The 22,045-nt window shown below is 44.7% G+C and overlaps 1 protein-coding gene across 3 annotated transcripts in view; it reads right to left on the minus strand.

The window, feature by feature from the left end:
* Positions 1 to 20,221, minus strand: part of FBXO34 (F-box protein 34) — a 78,686-nt gene extending 58,465 nt beyond the window's left edge. For 2 of the 3 annotated variants that reach the window (XM_068254400.1, XM_068254401.1), the window contains exon 1: positions 13,186 to 13,451. The gene's annotated coding sequence lies outside the window, so the exon portion shown is untranslated. Of the gene's footprint in view, positions 1 to 13,185; positions 13,452 to 20,150 lie in introns of those variants that run through there. The other variant, XM_068254402.1, reaches the window with a different exon arrangement.
* Between the last annotated feature and the right edge of the window lie 1,824 nt (positions 20,222 to 22,045).

The raw sequence follows: 22,045 nt of genomic DNA on the forward strand, positions 1-22,045 counted from the left end.
GCCCATTGCCAGTGGTCCAGTGGTGGAACCAGGCATTGAAGAAAGTAGGAATACTTCTTACGGGCTGCTCTTTCATACCCAGTTATGGACATAAGAGCAGGTAAGGGAGAGGGACAGGAGTGGTTAGCTCAAGCTGTAGGGTCCGGTCACAATGCATCAGATGTGTTGCAGAATAATTCTGCATGTCAACCAGGGCTGTGGAATCCGTGCAGCGACTCCAGGTACCCATTGCTGGGAATACACGGCAAGATCCGGCGGCTCGTTTAGCCGCTGCATCGACTCGAGCCACGTCCCCACGGGCGCTTCCTTATCTTCTGCTCGATTTCCGCTATTGTCTGGCCCTAAGGCTAACACTTACCAGGGCTGTAGCGCACACACCTTCGAACTCTATGAAACCACCGGCTCCAGGTACTCAAAAAATTGCTCTGACTCCACAGCCCTGATGTCAGCTCACTGCTCATACAATTCAATGGGCGGTTTATATGTCTATGTTGTAATAGATCCCATTATTATAACTCAAAAGCATGCAATCTTTGAATTTGTATCTATGCCCAGTCTCTATTGCAGTTGACACACACAACATGTGCGTTATGTAACACACAGTGTAAATTCAGCCTTATTAAACAGGTAAGTGCAGAAAGCAGAGCAGGAGGTATCCCCTCACCATCTCTAGAACCTGTCATTTGTTTTGCATACAAGATGTCTTTAGCACTCTTCAAAAAGATAATTACAGGATCAAAAAAAAAAAAAAACCACACCCACAGAAAATGCTACCGCAAATAGCTAGTGGCTAGCGATTTTAGGTGTGAATGGGCTCTGTGTCTCAGCAGTGCCGATTACCTAGCTCTGTGGATTTCCACACAACATGTACTGTTGGTGGGCCTTAAGGACAGGGTTGGGGAACACTGCTTTTACACCACTGCCTTCTGGGAAGGAGCCACACTGACACGTCATCTCAGGGGGTGTGACTTGAGAGTACGAAATGAATGGGCGCCGGGAGACTTGGGTGCAGGATACAGCGCTATATGGCTGCTCCTGCTGCTGCACAAGTCCCGGTCGTGTTAATTACTATTACCCCTCCAGTCCGCCATGGATGGTGGGGAATTATAGGGTTTTAAATGTAACTTCAGCTCCGTCTGACGGCGCCGAAGTTACACTCTGTGCGCTGCTACAGCCGTAATTCCTATTACGGCCTATGGTGGCGCTGGCTGCGCCCAAATCTCCTGTGCTGGATTCTTAATGTTCATGTGACTTGAACTGCCAGGTTTTTCCCCATTGAGCAAAAACCTATGGTAATGGGTCATCGTTTGTGACATTTGGGGGGCAGCCAGAATCAGAGGCATTACAAGGCCGATTCCTGAGTGCTTTCATGCTGAGATTAATCAAGAATTGGCCTGCATTGTATAAGCAGCCAAAAGATCTCTCTCCATCTTTGCTGATCTGCCCATTATAGCTAGCTGTATCGGCACCTTGAGATTCCAGGAAGTACATAACTATGCTTCCAAAAGGGTATAGAAGGAGTTGGATTTAAAAATTAAAATTTTGAGATTAGGCATACTTAAAGGCCACCTCTCTTTAGAACCATTTAGCTTTTGAAGAAACTAATGACTGACACACGTAGTTTTACTACATGATCCATACCCACAACTTCAACAGAAAATAAAAAACAAGTTGGTTTAGGGGTGGACCAAGACATAAACATGAGCACAACTGCAGTTGTACACAAGGGTGTTTCTAAAGTGTTTGATCTCGACAGTCTGTAAAAGCTCACCCTGTTCTGCTGAACTTTTGACAAGTCCTCTGTAGGTGTAACGCAATCGTAAATTTCCTTTCTTGTAACCAAATGTCATTTCCTGGGTACACAATACACCAAAAAACAGAACTATTTACAAACCATGCTCGGAATAAAAAAAAAAAAGTGAAGTAGATTAGGCTTCTCCCGATTAAGCATGGGCAGGAAAACCATAGAAGTTTGTCCCAATTCAGGTCACAGACAGCATTATTCTGTTTGGAGAATTGTTAGCCATGTTGAGAATCTGGAGACCACACTGCTACAAATTACTAATGATCAAAGCCATGTACACACTTTTAGGCCTGGAACCCACTGAAATCAGCAAACGCAACCGCTAGCGTTTTGTCTGAGCGGTTTGCCAGCGGATTCATGTGCGTTTTTGGTCATGTTTTGCTACATTGTATTTTTTTGCCCAGCGGGTGCGTAGCGTTTTGCGTTTTTGTCCTGATTGGTCCTGTGAATTATTTTTCATTTTGTTACAGTGTGCTGAACCGCAAAACGCTAGCAAAACCGCTCAGTTTAGGTTTTGCTGAGCGTTTCCGCTAGCGGTTCAATACTTTACATTGAAGCGCTAACGCTCCCAAAATGCTGCAGGTCCTGCGTTTGCGTTTCTGAGAAACGCAAACGCTCCTGTGGAAGTTGCCCCATCCATTAACATTAGCCCAGCGTTTTGGCAAACTGCTAGCGTATCGCAGTGCTGCCAAAACGCTACCAAAAGCACTCCTGTGGGTTCCAGCCCTTAGAAATTCCATAATTCCCTGATCAATTTAGCAGCAGTTAGACATCCTCGCTAGGCTCTCTACCAAGGATGGAAGGCAGGATTGCTTAAAGGTGGTTTTAAGATACAAGGAAAAAAAAAAAAAAAAAAAAAAAGTGGCCCCAAAATATGTAACCCACAACCCGCACCCTGCAAGCGTTCTGCCCTGCCGATCAACACACCCAGACTGACAGCTTCTTTGAAGCAGACCTGAACTCAGAACGTCCCCTCTACTCTAAAAGATATGCAACACCATAATAACCTTTAAAAACAAAAGATTTGTTGCAGCTGATACAACTCCTGAAGTAAAATCGCAGTGTTTCTACTTCCTGATTTATGGAAGCAGACATATTGCTGACATCCTGTGCATTCAAAATGAGCTCATCTGTCATCTCTGCCATGGCAGTCATGTGACACAGGAGAGATCAAATTACAACTTGTGGTTAGACAGATGGGGTCAGGGGGAAATTAGACAGGCTAAACTCTCTAAATACATACAGGGTGCCCTTCTCTGTTCTTTTCTGTCCCCACGAGACGTCACTCATGCGCCGCTCCATTGTCACGTGTGCACCGCCTCCCCCAATGTAGCAACAGTACAAGTCCTCAGCTACACAGCTGACACGTGTCTGTACAGGCTGGTAAACGATGTTGCCCTAGAGGGATCGGGTCCCAAACCCTGACGGGTCACACAGATTAAAGGTGTGTATGCGCCTTTATTTGATCTGCCCCATTAGAGACAGAAGATCAGCAGGACATCCAGGCATTTTGCATGGTTTAAAAATGGATGGTCGATTGGCTGCCGAGAGATGTATGGGCATTTGAAGCTGCATTTTAAGTAAGCATTTACCTGAGGGGAGGGGGGGGGGGGGGGTATAAAAAGATATTCTATTGCTGAACTACAAAAAAAAACAAAACAAAAAAAAACACCACACTGAATACATAACCACCACTAAGGGCCCTTTTCCACTAGCAGTCGCTAGCGATTGCTGATTCGCAAAAGTACAAAAGTTTGCGGCGATTTCCCGACCCGTTTGCGGTCGCGATTTTGCTAGGCTATTCACTGCATAGCAAAATCGCGGCAATAATCGTTCCGCAGCGCGTTCACGTTCCTGTAAAAAACAAATCGCAGTAGTAGAATTGACCTACCGTGATTCCTATGTTAAAAAGCAAACCGTAGCGATTGTAAAATCGCTAGCGGTTTGCGACTTTACGATTCAGCCAGCGCAAACTCGCTAGTGGAAAAGGGCCCTAAATGAAAGCAGATTTACAGCGGTTTTAAAACTACACCCTAAAGATAAGGATAGAGATAGATAACACCAGTCTTTACTCACAGAAAACAAAAACAACAAAAAAAACAGTATTGAAGAGTTTGAAAAAAAAATGTGAGCTACATCAACAAGAATGTACTCTAGGTATGTATAACTAAAAACTTAAAAGTCAAGATGCAAGCATTAACAGGTCTATCTTTATTTAACAAATTCAGCTACCTGAAAGCAAAGCCTACCTTCATACAACAGAGAGCCTGGCACTGAAGCCAACTTTGAGCAGCCTCGGCATTCCTCTCACTTCAGATGCTCCACTGCCAACCAGCAAGTAATGCATTAACAGACGCATGCATTGCAGTAACGGATTCCATCACACTGCACTTCTAACAAACTGACCTGATCATGGCATTACATGACTGCATTGTGGCAACACAATTGTATTGACCGATGCAATGCACCACTGAACATAGCGGAAATGTAGCCTGGCCTCAGTTTGAGGAAAGAAAGCAGTGAGGCCTTGTTCACATGATATGCATTTTTTGGAAAATTTTAAGCGCGGGCAATTTTCAATATCGCCTTGAAAGCTCTTGTGCAAGGATTCTCTATGAGAGAGTTCATATCAGTTCACACACACACACACACACACAAAAATGTCATCCTTTTTTCTACCATCCTACAAGTTCCTAAACCTATTCTACTGTGCTCTGGCTTAATGCAGCACTTTCTACTATCACAGTCTCTGTAATAAATCAATCTATCTTTCCCCTGTTGGACTTGTCGCCCTGTGTCTGGAAGGCTGCCAACTCTTCCGTGCTGAGCTGTTATGCACGCCCCCCTCCAGGCGTGCGTGCATTATTTACATAAGTCTCTGATATCAGTGAGAGAAGAGAGCTGGATAAAAATCCTCCTCTATAATGCTGGATCCATACGGTGCGTTCGCGCACTCAATTTCCCGCTCGATTCGTTTATTTCCAACATGTCCGATTTGGATTTCGATGCATCGCTAGGTCAATTTGGCATACTTTGCATGCGAATCGACCTAACGATCTATCGAAATCCAAATCGGACATGTTGGAAATAAACGAATCGACGGGAATCGAGCGGGAAATAGAGTGCGCGAACGCACCGCGTGGATCCAGCATTAGGCTGTGAAAGGAGCTGGCTGACACATACTGAGGAATTTCAGACACCGGGCTGAGCTGTCTGCAGGAAGAAAATCAGCCTGTCACTTCAGTGGATGAGAGCTGAAGGGGGAAGACTGTTAACACACAAATGATCTCGAGATTCAAAAGGAAGACTGTATACAGCCTGCTTGTGTGTGGATGTATTTTCTATGTGTGGACATACTGTACATCAACCTACTTCCTGTTTTGGTGGCCATTTTGTTTAAAAACAAACTTTTTAAATGGTTTTACTACTTTTAATGCGGCGGGGGAGCGGCAAAATTGTGACAGAGGGGAATAGGAGATGTCCCCTAACGCACTGGTATGTTTACTTTTGTGCGATTTTAACAATACAGAAACACGTATTTATTTTCAGGATTTTTTTTTCCCAGATCAAAAGGCGGGAGCGCTCTGCAAAAGTGGTTAACGAAACTCCCACAAAAACAAGTGACTGCACAGAGATCAAAAAAAAAATTATATATACAGTGGTGTGAAAAACTATTTGCCCCCTTCCTGATTTCTTATTCTTTTGCATGTTTGTCACACTTAAATGTTTCTGCTCATCAAAAACCGTTAACTATTAGTCAAAGATAACATAATTGAACACAAAATGCAGTTTTAAATGATGGTTTTTATTATTTAGTGAGGAAAAAAAAAAAAAAAAAAAAACTCACAACCTACATGGCCCTGTGTGAAAAAGTGATTGCGCCCCCCCCCCCCCCCCTTGTTAAAAAATAACTTAACTGTGGTTTTTCACACCTGAGTTCAGTTTCTGTAGTCAGCCCCAGGCCTAATTACTGCCACACCTGTTTCAATCAAGAAATCACTTAAATAGGAGATATCTGACAGAGAAGTAGACCAAAAGCACCTCAAAAGCTAGACATCATGCCAAGATCCAAAGAAATTCAGGAACAAATTAGAAGTACTGTAATTGAGATCTATCAGTCTGGTAAAGGTTATAAAGCCATTTCTAAAGCTTTGGGACTCCAGTGAACCACAGTGAGAGCCATTATCCACAAATGGCAAAAACATTGAACAGTGAAGAACCTTCCCAGGAGTGGCCAGCCGACCAAAATTACCCCAAGAGCGGGGAGAAAACTCATCCGAGAGGCCGCAAAAGACCCCAGGACAACATCTAGAGCTGCAGGCCTCACTTGCCTCAATTAAGGTCAGTGTTCACGACTCCACCATAAGAAAGAGACTGGGCAAAAATGGCCTGCATGGCAGATATCCAAGGCGCAAACCACTTTTAAGCAAAAACAACATTAAGACTCATCTCAATTTTGCTAAAAAACATCTCAATGATTGCCAAGACTTTTTGGAAAATACCTTGTGGACCAACGAGACAAAAGTTGAACTTTTTGGAAGGTGCGTGTCCCATTACATCTGGCGTAGAAGTAACACAGCATTTCAGCAAAAGAACATCATACCAACAGTAAAATATGGTGGTGGTAGTGTGATGGTATGGGGTTGTTTTGCTGCTTCAGGACCTGGAAGGCTTGCTGTGGTAGATGGAACCATGAATTCTACTGTCCACCCAAAAATCCTGAAGGAGAATGTCCAGCCATCTGTTCGTCAACTCAAGCTGAAGCGATCTTGGGTGCTGCAGCAGGACAATGACCCAAAACACACTAGCAAATCCACCTCTGACTGGCTGAAGAAAAACAAAACGAAGACTTTGGAGAGGCCTAGTCAAAGTCCTGACCTGAATCCTATTGAGATGTTGTGGCATGACCTTAAAAAGGCGTTTCATGCTAGAAAACCCTCAAATAAAGCTGAATTACAACAATTCTGCAAAATTCCTCCAGAGCGCTGTAAAAGACTTGTTGCAAGTTATCGCAAACGCTTGATTGCCGTTATTGCTGCTAAGGGTGGTCCAACCAGTTATTCGGTTCAGGGGGCAATTTCTTTTTCACACAGGGCCATGTAGGTTTTGAGGGGTTTTTTCTCACTAAATAAAAACAAATCATTTAAAACTGCATTTTGTGTTCAATTATGTTATCTTTGACTAATAGTTAACGATTTTTGATGAGTAGAAACATTTAAGTGTGACAAACATGCAAAAGAATAAGAAATCAGGAAGGGGGCAAATAGTTTTTCACACCACTGTACATACACATACCATTTTTGGCAGGGCTGTGGAGTCGGAGTAATTTTGGGCACCCGGAGATGTCATAAACTTAGGAGAAGGATGATTTTTGTACAAAATACACAGCCCTGATAAGTATTAGACTAAGGAGTTGGAGTCGAGGAGTTGGAACCATTTTGGGTACCCGGAGTCGGAGTTTCATAAACTAAGGAGTCAGAAGATTTTTGTACCGACTCCACAGCCCTGGTTTTTGGGAGCGTTTTTGTGTAGCAGATTAATATTATTGTTACAGTAAAAGCTGTTACTGAACAGCTTCTGTAACAAAAACGCCTGGAAAACCGCTCTGATCTAACATTTTCCAGAGCGGTTTGAGATTTTCCTATACTTTACATTAAGGCAGATACGCTTCTGCAAACCGCAAAAGTGCAGCAGGAGGCACGTTTGCGGTTTGCTAAAAACCTCAAACCGCTGGTGTGCACCATCCCATTAAAAAAAAAAAAAAAACATTAGCCAAGCGGTTTCATAGGCGGATCGCTGCTAAAACCGCTCGGTGTGCACTGGGCCCAAGCTCTTGCTAGTGTCTGAAAATGCCAAGGCACAAAAGGCGCTGTGGGTGAGGCTTGTTTAGTTTACAGGGAATTAGAGTATTAAAACAAAAAAGTATTTGGCTTGAGGAATGCCCTATAAACTATATGAAAGGAACACAATTATGCAATAAGTTAAAGTTTAATTCTGATCCACTTTAAGCAAGCTCAGGAGGTCCTCAATGACCATTAGCCTGCAAGCAAAGCAATGCCAACAGCACATCTTATATAAGTTTTTATATAGCGCAGACATTATGCAGCGCTGTGAAGAGTATATTGTCTTGTCACTAACGTACGTACGTACGTACGTACGTATGTAGTGCAAGTAGTATAGTCTAGGGCCAATTGAGGGGGAAGCCAATCAACATATCCGTATGGTTTTTGGGATGTGAGAGGAAACACGAGTGCTCAGAGGAAACACACGCAGCCACGGGGAGAACATACAAACTCCTTGCAGATGTTGACCTAGCTGGGAATCGAACCGGGAATCCAGAGCTGCAAGGCGAGAGCGCTAACCACCTAGCAGCTAACCAACAAAGCAGCATGTGAGGGATGTCATGAGGCGGCCAGGGTGAGTGGCAGGGATGTGCAAATGGTACAAAAATCCCCCGATGACGCTTTATGAAACCAATGACCCCAACTCTGACTCCAGGTAACCAAAATTGCTCTGACTCCACAGCCCTGGGGGGACAACTCCCTCGGACAGATTACTCAGCAAGGCAGACTCGCAGACAAAGGCATTGGGGCCATTGTACAAAGATTCAGTGGAGGTGGTCATTATCGCCCGCCCCAGCAGAGTTTCATCTAGCCTGTATTTTTTATTGTCACCATAAAGAAAAAAACACATTTCAACAGCAACTGGTCTGAGTGTATTAAGTGATGAAGATGCTAATCCTGCATTCAAAACTTTTTCTGCTGTTATGGTTTGTAGTTATCACATACTTTAGGAGCACTGGCCCTAGTGCCAAAACAGTTGAATGCTAGGAGTTCTTTTTATCTATAATATATTCCTCCTCTTCCATGTATTTCCCTGCCTAGCTGCTCATCAGAAACACTCTAGCATTACTTGTGTTTACAAGCAAGGCTGAAGTGATTGGATGTGTATGAAAAAAAAAAGGAGCAGTTGTTAGTATACAACTCAGTGGGAGTGTCTGAAGACTCTGGGAGGAGGGCAGCTAATGAAGACACAATGAGCAAAAGGGAAGGGGGGAGGGGACAAGAGTCAGGGAGGATATGATGTCAGCATTAGCTTGGCAAAATGGCCACTGCCTAGAACAGGATTTTCTGCTTTTCCTTTATAAAATTCATAGGAATCATTACGTGGATAGCACAATACATCTGTTATGTAAATAGAAGTAGTATTTATCTACTTATATATTTTTTTTTTTATTTCTAGGTTAGCATGGGTGCCGCTTGTTCTTTAAAGAGATACCAAGGTGCATGGGCGTGCTGTTACATGAGCGGCTCCAATTCCTGAAAGTGCAGGAGTACTTGTGCAAGCAAGTGCAGTACAGCCGCACTCATATTTGAAGAGGTGTAGTCACGAGCTTGGAATCAGACAAGAGCTTGTCAGATTCCTTGGTGGCGGGTGGGGTTAAGAACTCAGCGCTCGGCATCAGTGAACTAGCAAACAGCATGGGAGGCTTCTACAGGATCCAGTGACTTCCCTCTTTTTAGGATAAGCAGTATGACTTGACCCGGGGTTCACCTCAGATACACTTTACCTAATAAAAACCTTTCACTGGATATGGGCTTTTCGGGCCATAACATATTTCCTTTGTTGATACTAAAGGAACGAGGATCTTGTCAAGACACGTACAGAAGAGGCTCTCGGCAGGTGTGCGAGCGACGGAGCCAAACAAGTTCACATTTACTCATCTGGAAGGCGAGAGGGACAGCGCAAGCCAAACATCAATAGCAACACTTCAGATTACATTTCCACTGCTTGCCCCTCCTTAAAAACATTGTTAAGGCTAATAACACTTGTCGATTTGCCACCAGATCGACCAACAGATCCCTCTCTGATCTAATCTGTTCAGAAAGGAGATCTAATGGCTGCCCATAAACTGCCATCCATTCTTCGTCAACGCGTATAGGAGGCAGACACGCACAGACTGCACTTTCTGATGTTCACGCTGCATGTGTTGCGTACCAGTGTGGTGCGCAAACGCATGCTGCGCGTATTTTTTTTGGCAAAATGCGCAGCTGACCCATTCACTACAGTGAATGGGATCAGACACTCATGCAAAAGCAGATGTCGTGCGATCGCACAGCCATCTCCGTGTGATGTGAACGAGGCCTTAGAAGTAAATTATACATGCAGACAGGGGATGCTCATTTTGCTTTTCAAATGTTTTTAATGTGTTACATGATGCAAATATTTGGATGCATGAAATAAAGCTATGTTTACATGCTCAGTAATGCAGCTATGGCTCAGCCTTTCTGCTTCTTGGCGTTCCTCTAGTGTTGGTTCCAGGTTCAGGATCCATTACACAAGGGTTGTGTGATCTACACTAAGCAGCAATGAAAATGCTGTCTGCAACATGTGTCTTATCAATCAAAAATTGATCAGGAAAGACTTTACCCAACTGTGCCAGCAAGCACATGCTTGGGGGGCGCTAAGCATTTTATTCATAGAATAGTATGCAACTCGCTTTCAGTGTGGGACCCATTAGGCGCACTTTGAAGCGCTTTGCAGATCGGCAAGCGATGCCAGTGTTCTCCCCAGGCTCTTAGCTGGGTGCTCCACCCGGCTAGCTTTGGTGAGGACCCGGCTGTCATCGGCTCACCTTCTCCTATGCGGTAAGCAAAGTTGCACATAGAAGTACTGGCCTTGCATTCTCTCATCTCGCCCCATCCAGCAACTTTATAGTGCCACCTGGCTACTATTTCATGCCACCTGGCTGGAAATAAATTCTGGGGAGAACACTGCACAGTGGAACCTGATGGGGGTGGTCCCACTCATCACAAAATGCTACTTGCAGCAGTTTGGTAGCAATTTCAGATCGACCACATCAGTGGCTACAGTAGCCAAAACACGATCACTATGGGAAATCATTTCTGCACAGGCACTAAGCATTCATAGTGGGTCTCAGCTCTTACACTGGTTCCAGTAGACTCTACAGCAAGCTGTGAAGAGGCCCTCTACATGGTGTAGAGGGCCTCTTCACAACTTGCTGTTTCATGGCAAAATGTACACACCCAACTAACAACATTTACAACACTAGATCAGGACATCTTCACTCACTCAAATGTTTCAATCCCCTTCAGTTAATCTCCTGCAGAAAGAATACATGTACATCAAAAATACAGTATCCTAAAGAAGGCTGTCCATTGGTTACACCTGGGTCTTTCCGTTGAGGGTGATAAATACACTGGGGGAGGCGCAGGAGGGAGAAACCATACACATGCTAGTCCACAGCCATTAGAAACGATCAATCAATAGTTCATCCGACAAAAATGTAAGCGATTATTATCCATGTAAACCGATCCTTCCTGGCAGAAATCGGTTTTGGAAATAATTGTGCTAGTCATTCATACAGAATGACGACAAAACTGATCCCTTCAAATTGCTCACATTTTGCAAATCTAAAGGGGTCCATACACTGGTCGATTTCAGCCAATCGATCGATTCTATAGAATCAATCAAAAATCGATTCTTTCAAATTCCCAAAACGATCGATTTGCAGCCGATTTCAATCGATCTGGCAGAGTGGAAAATCTAGGTCGATCTGTTGCGATGGCTTATTATTTTGCATTGACCCTAATGGAAATCTGATGGCAAAAAAATGCCATCAGATCGATTTTCAATAGGATTTCAAACTGAAATCTATAGGAAATCTGTTCCTAGTAAATAATGTTCCTAAACACATCAGATAGATCAGAAATCTGATGATCTATCTGTTGCTAATCTAACGAGTGTATGGCCACCTTAACTCTTCTGAGTCCTCATTTACACGCTTCAAATAATGATCCAATCAGCAGGCCATTGTTGAATTCAAGTGTTCGCCAACGTCACTCATCACTACACACCAGGATCACACATTTTTCAAGGACCGCAGTCTAGTGTGTGTACGGAGCTTGCACGGAGGGGCCAATTGTACACCAACGTAATTCGCCATCATTAGCCATCTGGGATTGCACATTCAACGACCACAATGTAGGTTGCAGGGAGAAGCCAAATGTATACCAATGTTATTCGCTGTTCATTCACCATCGGGGATCGCTTGGTTTCAAACAACTACAGTCTATTTTGTGTACAGATTTCAAACTAATACGGTCTTATGTGTACTTGGCTTGTAATGAGAGGACAAGCATGCAACATCACAAACCATCAGGCATAGCTCGTTTTCCAACGACCGTGGTCCATCGTGTGTACAGAGCTTGCAGGGAGAGGTCAGACAGATACACCCAGACATTGCTATAGAGATCAGATCACATACATAACTACAGACTAGCAGAGAGGGTGTACATACATACTCCCCAGACATGGCTATGGAGAGCAGATATAAAGGGGGCCATACATTAGCCGACAAACCAATCGGCCATCCAATTGGATTATTATAATCGAATTGGATGAAAATTGGTGCTGCCAAGTGCATGACCAACAAAGCGACCAATTTCGGGACAGAAATTGGCCACGCGGTCGATTGCGCATGCTGGAAAATTTCAGGCCGAAGCTGGTTGGCCATATGCGCAGCTGTACGGAGGACGAATTACAAACGAGCAATGAGAGCCCCGCAATGTATAACTGTATGTAGTGTATTGCATTTATACATTACCTTGTATTCCGCATACACGCCGGCAGCGCATAGTCTGACGTCAGACGCTTACCCGGCAAGATGGTCGGACACCGTTTGGAAGCTGCTACAGGACAGGTAATGTATAAATGCACTGCACTACACTACATAAATTTTTTACATTTTGGGGGCAGCGGCGGGGCGGACGCAGTGGCTTAGCCGATTCCATGAAGATTTCATGCTGAAATCGGACGGAAATTGGCCTGTAGTGTATGTGCAGATTCAACTGGAGACAAATTTATCTCTAATCAGATTTGATTAGAGATAAAATTTGTCTCTTGGTCGAATCTGCCCATAATCGTTCTAATAACACAACCTGAAGCTTGCAGAGAGGGGGCAAATACATACTCCATCCCCCTGCAGACAGATACACCCAGACATTGCTATAGAGAGAAGATCACATAGCAAGGAGAGGACAGATACATAGTGCCCAGACATTGCTATGGAGAGCAGATAAAACACTACCCCTCACAGGACACAACCAGAAGCTTGTAGAGAGGGGGCAAATAAATACTCCCCTCCCCCCTGCAGACAGATACCCCCAGAAATTGCTATGGAGAGCAGATCTAATACTGCCCCTCACACACCCAACCAGAAACTTGCATAGAGGGGCAACTAAATACCCCCCTGCAGGCAGAGGGCAGATATCCCTCCCCATAGCAACAGGCGCCTCTGCAGCTCACAAGCAATGGCCAGGAAAGCAGGCGGGCGGGCCCACTCCCCGGGCTCCACTTACCTTGTGTGTCTGTGATAGGCGGCGGCCTGAGCCAGGCGGGAGGGCAGAGGAAGGAGACGAGGCCGCCTCACACACACAGGGGAGCACCGGGAACTCCTCCGCTACCAGCAGCTCCGGGAGGAGACCGCAGCGAGACAATCCCGACCGACCAACCGACACCACAGCCAAAGGAGACGAACCCGACGTCACCAGAAGACACCAGGAGACTGCTTGTTATAGGACCGCCCTCCTGCCATTCACCCCACAGTGCCGCCCCTTTCCATCGCCCAGTGCTGACTGACTACTAGAGCTACCTGGCCTCGGGGGCGCGCATTGCTGCCATAGCTATACATGGCTGGAGAGCGCGCGCCCGCCCCCTGCTGGCGGCACTGAGAGTAGAGGTCACGTGCTGATAGCAGAACTGTGCAGAATGGAAGGTTGAGAATAATAAAAAAAAAACATTAGAAATATGCATGTATGTAAATGTACAAAAAAATTCAGGTTACCAATGGTTCACATAAACGTTTTACAACATAGGCTTCAATTCACTAAAGGTGGCCACACACACCATACAATATTTTTAATTTTTTTTTTCAATTTAAGGATTTCAATCATTTTTTCGGATTAATTGTAATAGTTGAAAAATCTGATCAATGTACCACATACATGTGTTAAATTGTTCCCTAATTATGAAAAAAATGAAAGCTCAGAGAACATTTCTTGGCTGTATATATATATATATGAAGACATTGACAAACTACCCTATACAATTCAATTTTCATAAAAATTGATCAGAAAAATGTACCAGTCCCGATCAACTTATAGAGGGGAAAAAAATGGGAAATTTCTCCATAACTTTATCCCTGACCTGTCTGGTGTGTTCTTTGGACTTTATGGTGTTGTTGCTCCCAATATTCTCTTAGACAACCTCTGAGACCGTCACAGAGCAGCTGTATTTGTACTGACATTCCTTGAAAAGCCTCCCAGTCTACTCAGTCAAAGTATGGTTCTTATAGAGAACAAGATATAAACTGGCACTCTCCTCCCCTTTAATGGTCCAGAATGTTAAAAAGCACCTCCGGCCAAAAAAAAACAAAAAACGTTTGAATGGCAATACATATATGTAGTCTATGCACTGTGTAGAGTTTGACAAACATATAAAGTTTACATCTATTACATCGTAGTGGATAGAACAGACTCACATTATATCTGTAGACGCACTTCCTTAATTATCCTAATGCTGAAGCCTTGCTAAAGCATTGTGTCCTCCCATCCAGCCTGGTTCCCTCCTCTGCTCTCTGCCTGCCTGGGTCAAATTACTTCTCTTTTCACAGTGTGTAAGGAGAGGATAGTCCGGAGATGCAGCCTGTCTTATCCTGTCTGATTGCTATAATTCTTATTTCAGATGCCCGTCTGCCAGCTTGGATTAGATCACATGGACGTGGAGGTGGAGTTATGACATCAATTCCCCAGCATCCTCTGCACCTATGGTTTGGAGAAAAAAAAATCACCTGGGGAGGGGGGGGGGTTTGGGGCGGAGGAATTGGTTTGAGCTTGTTACTCTGATAAGGCGTGTTAACTTTGATAAGGCGTGCTAACTTTGATAAGGCATGCAATTTGTCTTAGTGAATCAAGCCCATATTTGGAATATGGACCCTAGTGTTGAGAAAATCACACTTTATTATGTTATACATTTTGGCAACTTATTTCTTATTAAGGTTTAAAGCAAACTGTAATTTAGAATGTAGGTACTCTTTAAATACCAAAGTACAGTATAAATAAGTCCTGTGGAGGTCCTGGTAAACTTACTGTTGGTTGGTAAACTTACTTACAGGTAAAGGATTATTGCTGGAAGTCACTTCGCCCAGATTTTCAGCTACTTCACGTGTACTTTATTGCATCATTATAAACTCAGGCTTTACTGAAATGTTAACATAACATTTCAGGCTGTGTACCTTTACTCATGCGTTCAACCATAATACTGACATCACAACTTAAATACACACCCTGGAGACAAGAGCGGGTTCATACTTAATTAACAAGCATAACTAGCAACATGCCTAATTAACTAGCATCTATTATTATTGTTTTACTATTTCCATAGCACTGTCATCTTCCGCAGCGCTGTACAAAGTATATTGTCTCGTCACTTAAAGGAATACTGTAACGCCTAAAAAAAAAAGGAATTGAACTTACCTGGGGCTTCTACCAGTCCCCGTCAGGCGTCCCGTGCCCACGCCGGGACAAAATGATCCTCCGGTCCCAGCCGGCGGCTCACTTCCGCTTTTTGCGACTTTAATGTCGCAAACTACTACGCAGGAAGCTCCCAGTGACGTTAGCGGGAGCAAGGGCGCGCACAGCCAGGGCCGTGCAAGCGCAGTAGCTTGCAACATTAAAGTCGCAAAAAGCGGAAGCGAGCCGCCAGTGGGGACCGGAGGATCGTTTTGTCTTGGCGCGGGTACAGGATGTCTGCGGGGGACCAGTAGAAGTCCCAGGTAAGTTCAACTCAATTTTTTTTTAGGGGTTATAGTATTCCTTTAACTGTCCCTCAGAGTGGCTCACAATCTAATGCCTACCATAGTCATATGTCTATATATGTACAATATAATGTGGTGTACGTAGTCTAGGGCCAATTTTAAGGGGAAGCCAATTAACTTCGTTTTTGGGGTGTGGGAGGAAATCTGAATGCCTGGAGGAAACCCACACAGACACAGGGAGAATATACAAACTCAGTGCAGATCTATTTTAAGAGCTGCAGCTATATCACCCTCTGATCATAGGCAAACGCAGGCGGGGGTATTACAGCTGCCCAGAATCCCCTCTCAGACCAGGGCTGGTGCAGTGTCTGGGAACAGGCATAAGTTGAGACACCAGAATATCTGCTGGCATCCTGAAGCTCACAGCACTCCCACTTTCTTTCCCTGCTACAAATGACTTTGGATGCACCAGCAGTGTGTGTACAGTGCATGGAGCAGCAGTGTGTGTACAGAGTATGGAGCAGCAGCGTGTGTACAGAGCATGGAGCAGCAGCGTGTGTACAGAGCATGGAGCAGCAGCGTGTGTACAGAGCATGGAGCAGCAGCGTGTGTACAGAGCATGGAGCAGCAGCGTGTGTACAGAGCATGGGGCAGCAGTGTGTGTACAGAGCATGGGGCAGCAGTGTGTGTACAGAGCATGGAGCAGCAGCGTGTGTACATAGCATGGAGCAGCAGCGTGTGTACAGAGCATGGTGGATCAGCGCAACACCAGGCCGCCTCTGAATGGCCTCCAATCAGAGGTGCGCTGAGTCCCCCCAGGAACTACAAACGCACCTTGAACCCAAACAGAAGCTCTGCATATACACCAAAAGCATGGCTGTTAAGTGGGAGCAGCTGACCAAAAACAAATTAAATTAGTACATAGCAAGGAAATGAGCAGCGCTACTTAAAAACAGACAAGTGCCTACCTGCAAATGAGTGCAAGCCCCACTTGTGGTGTCGAATACACACCGAGCATACACATGACCTGTCTACCACTGGAGGATGTTGGTTTCCTGTAACAGCTTGCATGCAACCTATTAAGTACTCGTCCCTCCCACTGCAAAGAAGTCAATCCCCCATGGGAGGGGCCTAACACTAACTAAATCCTAACCTATGTATATGCATAGCCTGGGTGCGCTACCAAGTAAAATTGAAAAAACGAAAATTGCGCAAAAGGTAGATCAGCGCAACACCAGGCCGCCTCCGAATGGCCTCCAATCAGAGGGGGAGGGACGAGTACTTAATAGGTTGCATGCAAGCTGTTACAGGAAACCAACATCCTCCAGTGGTAGACAGGTCATGTGTATGCTCGGTGTGTATTCGACCCCACAAGTGGGGCTTGCACTCTTTTGCAGGTAGGCACTTGTCTGTTTTTAAGTAGCACTGCTCATTTCCTTGCTATGTACTAATTTAATTTGTTTTTGGTCAGCTGCTCCCACTTAACAGCCATGCTTTTGGTGTATATGCAGAGCTTCTGTTTGGGTTCAAGGTGCGTTTGTAGTTCCTGGGGGGGCTCAGCGCACCTCTGATTGGAGGCCATTCGGAGGCGGCCTGGTGTTGTGCTGATCCACCTTTTGCGCAATTTTCGATTTTTCAATTTTACTTGGTAGCGCACCCAGGCTATGCATATACATAGGTTAGGATTTAGTTAGTGTTAGGCCCCTCCCATGGAGGATTGACTTCTTTGCAGTGGGAGGGACGAGTACTTAATAGGTTGCATGCAAGCTGTTACAGGAAACCAACATCCTCCAGTGGTAGACAGGTCATGTGTATGCTCGGTGTGTATTCGACCCCACAAGTGGGGCTTGCACTCTTTTGCAGGTAGGCACTTGTCTGTTTTTAAGTAGCGCTGCTCATTTCCTTGCTATATATCATGGAGCAGCAGCTTGTGTACAGAGTATGGAGCAGCAGCTTGTGTACAGAGTATGGAGCAGCAGTATGTGTACAGAACATGGGGCAGCAGTGTGTGTACAGAGCATGGAGCAGCAGCATGTGTAGAGAGCATGGAGCGGCAGCGTGTGTACAGGGCATGGAGCAGCAGCGTGTGTACAGAGCATGGAGCAGCAGCATGTGTATAGAGCATTGAGCAGCAGCATGTGTACAGAGCATTGAGCAGCAGTGTGTGTACAGAGCACGGAGCAGCAGCGTGTGTACAGAGCATGGAGCAGCAGCATGTGTACAGAGCACGACGCAGCTCTGGAGAACTTAACGGAGTCAGCAATGAACACAGCCCTGTGTCCTGCTGTGTGAATGCTTCACTTTCCCCTTCATTTGCAATGTCAGCTGTCCTCATTATTATCTGTATCCAAACTGCTCCTGATCGATCCCGTTGTCGGTTGGACGGGAAATTGCATTATGCGTACCCAGCATGATGTCCTACCATATTATTATACTGTATTGTGCGTGGCTGAGGGAGACCTTTCAGGAATTTCCCCCCTTGAAAATGCTGGGTTTGCCCCTGCTGATGTCCTAAAAAAGGATACAACAACTACATACAATTTCACATAAAACATTTTAAACTAAATTCTTAATTTATCCCAAGTGGGTGTACATGTCCCAACTTATCTATCCACTACCATACCTACCAACTTTTTGAGATGAGAAAGAGGGACACAAGCTGTGCCCCTGCCACACTCCTGATCATGCTCAATTACACCCCTAGTCACGCATACCATAAAGATTTCATAAGAAAAATATGTTGTTTTATAATTCAAACCACACTGGTCCTTTCTATCCTGGTTCATTTTCCTATATTAACATTTTAAAATTAGTAATATATCTATTTACAGGATAAGAATAAAGTTTAGAGTCAAGTAAACACACGTTTTAGTAGAGAGATATAAATATTTACATAGAAAGGGGGACAAAGTCCTGAAAGAGGGACAAATGAGGGGGAAAGAGGGACAGAGGGACAGGGCTTCCAAAGAGGGACTGTCCCTCCAAAAGAGGGACAGTTGGGAGCTATGCACTACACTTCCCTCTAGAGAAGTGATAGGCTTAGATCTATTCCTTCTGGTAATACCACATCTTTCACTACAATTTTTAGAAGCCTGAACCTCCACCTCCAATCTAATTGCCATTGCAGCGTTAGCTGGAAGTAGGAGAACAGTCTGGACTCTTCCGAGAAATGATAAATTGTCAGTTTGTTTTGGCTTACTGAAGCTTAAAGTGGATCCGAGGTGAAAAACAAACTATAACAAGTAACTTGTCTATATATCTTATCTAAAGTTTAGATTACACAGCAAATCTAGCTGCAAACAGATTTAATAGAAAATGATTATTTCTTCCTGTGATACAATGACAGCAGCCATGTTGTTTGTAAACATTACACAGAGGCAGGCTTATCTGCACCATCAGCACTCAGATTGTGAAAAAAAAAAAAACATAATCCCCCCTCCTCCCTCCTCCCCATTGCCTCTGAAATCAATGGCTAGTAACACCTCCTCCTCCTGCCCAGACTGAGCTCCCATGAGCCCTTGCTACTGCCAAGGCTCTCTGAAAACCTGTGGGCGTGGTTTATTTAGTTTATAGGGAAATAGAGTATTAAAACAAAAACAAAAAAGTATTTGGCTTTAGGAATGCCCTATAAACAATAGGAAAGGTACACAATTATGCAATGAGTAAAAGTTCACCTCGGATCCACTTTAACCAGGTGTCAGAGATGCAGAGGACAGCAGTCCTTCATTCTTTGAGGGTCTTTTCACCAGTGACACAGCTGGGTGGGGAGGGGGGGGGGCAAGGGGAGACATGTGTCCCAGCAATTTCCATTGGCATAAACCATGCGTGTTAACAGTGGCAGTGAAAGAGGAACTGTCGCGAAAATCTTAAAATTTAAAACCTATAAAAATAAGAAATACATTCCTTCCAGAGTAAAATGAGCCATAAATTACTTTTCTCCTATATTGCTGTCACTTACAGTAAGTAGTATAAATCTGACATTACCAACAGGTTTTGGACTAGCCCATCTTCTCATAGGGGGTTCTCATTGTTTTCTTTATTTTTAAAAGCACTTAGTGAATGGCAGCTGCTCCATCCAACTGCCAAACTAGTGTGCTGCGAGCAGGGAGGCTGGCCAGCATCTTTGTGTTAATCATTTTCAGGGAATGTCTTTATAAAGTATAAAGGCCATGCTGGGAATCCTCCATGAACAGATGGACTAGCCCAAAACCCGCCGGTAATGTCAGATTTCTGCTACCTACTGTAAGTTACAGCAACATGGGAGAGAAGTAATTTATGGCTCATTTTACTCTGGAAGAAACGTACTACTTATTTGTATGTGTTTTAAATGTTAAGATTTTTGCGACAGTATCTCTTGAAACATACTTTCTCTGTACTCCACAGTATGCTTCACTGTATCCATCGCACCACAGGCATAACGTGCAATGCGACTTTTCCCCTGCTTTGTGATCCTGTTTTTTCCAGGGAAAGCAATGCATTTCCACAGTGTGAAAGTAGCTTCATGCTTACCCATCATCTACCCTCATTTGAAATCTTTGGCACCCTTTAGGCATTTCCTTTTATGAAGGCGGCAGACAAAGTGGAGGGTGAACAGTCGCCCTGGAACGAAAAAAACACAGAGACACCGGGAGCCCAAATGGTGCAGTGCGTCACAAATGACAGAAGAAGCAAAACAATATAAACAGAGGGTACTTGCAAACAGGGGCGCCGCGAAGCATAAAGCGAACCAAGCGGCCGCTTGGGGCCTCAAGATCGTAGGGGCCTCGGCGGCTCAGTGACGTCGGCGTGACGTCACTGTTTCCCCGCAGCCCCGCGGGGCTGGCAGAGCAGAGCAGGGCAGGGCTACGGGAAGATGGCCGCCGCCGAAGCCCTGCTCTGGAGACTATTTATGCCTCCAGTACAGGGCTTCGGGTGGCCATCTTCCCGTAGACCTGATTCAATCAGCGCGGGAGATTGGAGGAGGGAGGGAGCTCCGTGGGAACTGCGCGCCTGAGGAGCCGGCCGGGAGAGGAGACAGGGAGACCCGGGAGAGAAGACTTCTGCCAGTGCCAGGTGAGTAAATTCTTTTCTTTTTGCAGCTCTGAAAATGTGCCCTAATTGCGTTTGATATCTGCTGAACTGTTCCCTAATTGTGTTTGATTTATGCTGAACTGTGCCCTAATTGTGTTTGATTTCTGCTGAACTGTGCCCTAATTGTGTTTGATTTCTGCTGAACTGTGCCCTAATTGTGTTTGATTTCTGCTAAACTGTGCCCTAATTGCGTTCGATTTCTGCTGAACTGTTCCCTAATTGTGTTTGATTTCTGCTGAAAATGTGCCCTAATTGCGTTTGATATCTGCTGAAAATGTGCCTTAATTGCGTTTGATTTCTGCTGAACTGTGCCCTAATTGCGTTTGATTTCTGCTGAACTGTGCCCTAATTGCATTTGATTTCTGCTGAAAATGTGCCCTAATTGCGTTTGATTTCTGCTGAAAATGTGCCCTAATTGCGTTTGATTTCTGCTGAAAATGTGCCCTAATTGCGTTTGATTTCTGCTGAAAATGTGCCCAAATTGCGTTTGATTTCTGCTGAAAATGTGCCCAAATTGCGTTTGATTTCTGCTGAAAATGTGCCCAAATTGCGTTTGATTTCATGTCATGGCCACGCCCACTTATGCGGGATAGCCACACCCATTTTTCGCGAAGCGCGCCGCAGGATAGGGCCACTTCCAACAGTCCGCTTGGGGCCACAAAAACCTTAGCTGCACCCCTGCTTGCAAAGGGGCAACCAACCACTGCAGGCAGGTGGAGATCAATAAACCTGACTCCACTCGGGGGTCCAGGCTAGACAGAGAGGGTTTCAGGGTTTCACGTTTTGAGAAAACAGGATGAAAAGGTGCCCAGAAAATGATAAATTGAATTAAAAACAACAAGATAAATAAAGTTTGAGGTGGCTTGCCTCAATGAAGACAAATTCATATAAAATGAACTTCAATAGCCATGGCAATGCGTTCGTGGCTCCCTGCCCACTTCCTCAGGCCAAATCAAGTGCCTCAATGTGTTAGAGAGAAACCATGACCAAGAATTGAACTTCATCACAATCAGTAGCTGATATTCCCTTTCCCAGGAGAAATCTTTTCCTTTCACAAACAGATCATCAGGGGGCTCTGTATGGCTGATATTGTGGTGAAACTCCTTTCCCAGTGTGATGTCAGGACCATGGTCTTGACAGTTTCCTGTCTGTGAACCTCATTGCATTGTGGCAAATAACTGCTGTTTACAGCTGGGTCCAACTGCCAAAAACACAACCAGCATCTCTTTCCACTGACATCACTTGCCAGCAGTAAAAATGTCACCATGTGGTAAATGTCAGAATGTAAATCAAGGAGAGGAAAGATATTATAATGAGCAAACACTGACTAAATC

The sequence above is a fragment of the Hyperolius riggenbachi genome, chromosome 9, assembly GCF_040937935.1.
Source record: "Hyperolius riggenbachi isolate aHypRig1 chromosome 9, aHypRig1.pri, whole genome shotgun sequence".
Lineage (NCBI taxonomy): Eukaryota > Metazoa > Chordata > Amphibia > Anura > Hyperoliidae > Hyperolius > Hyperolius riggenbachi.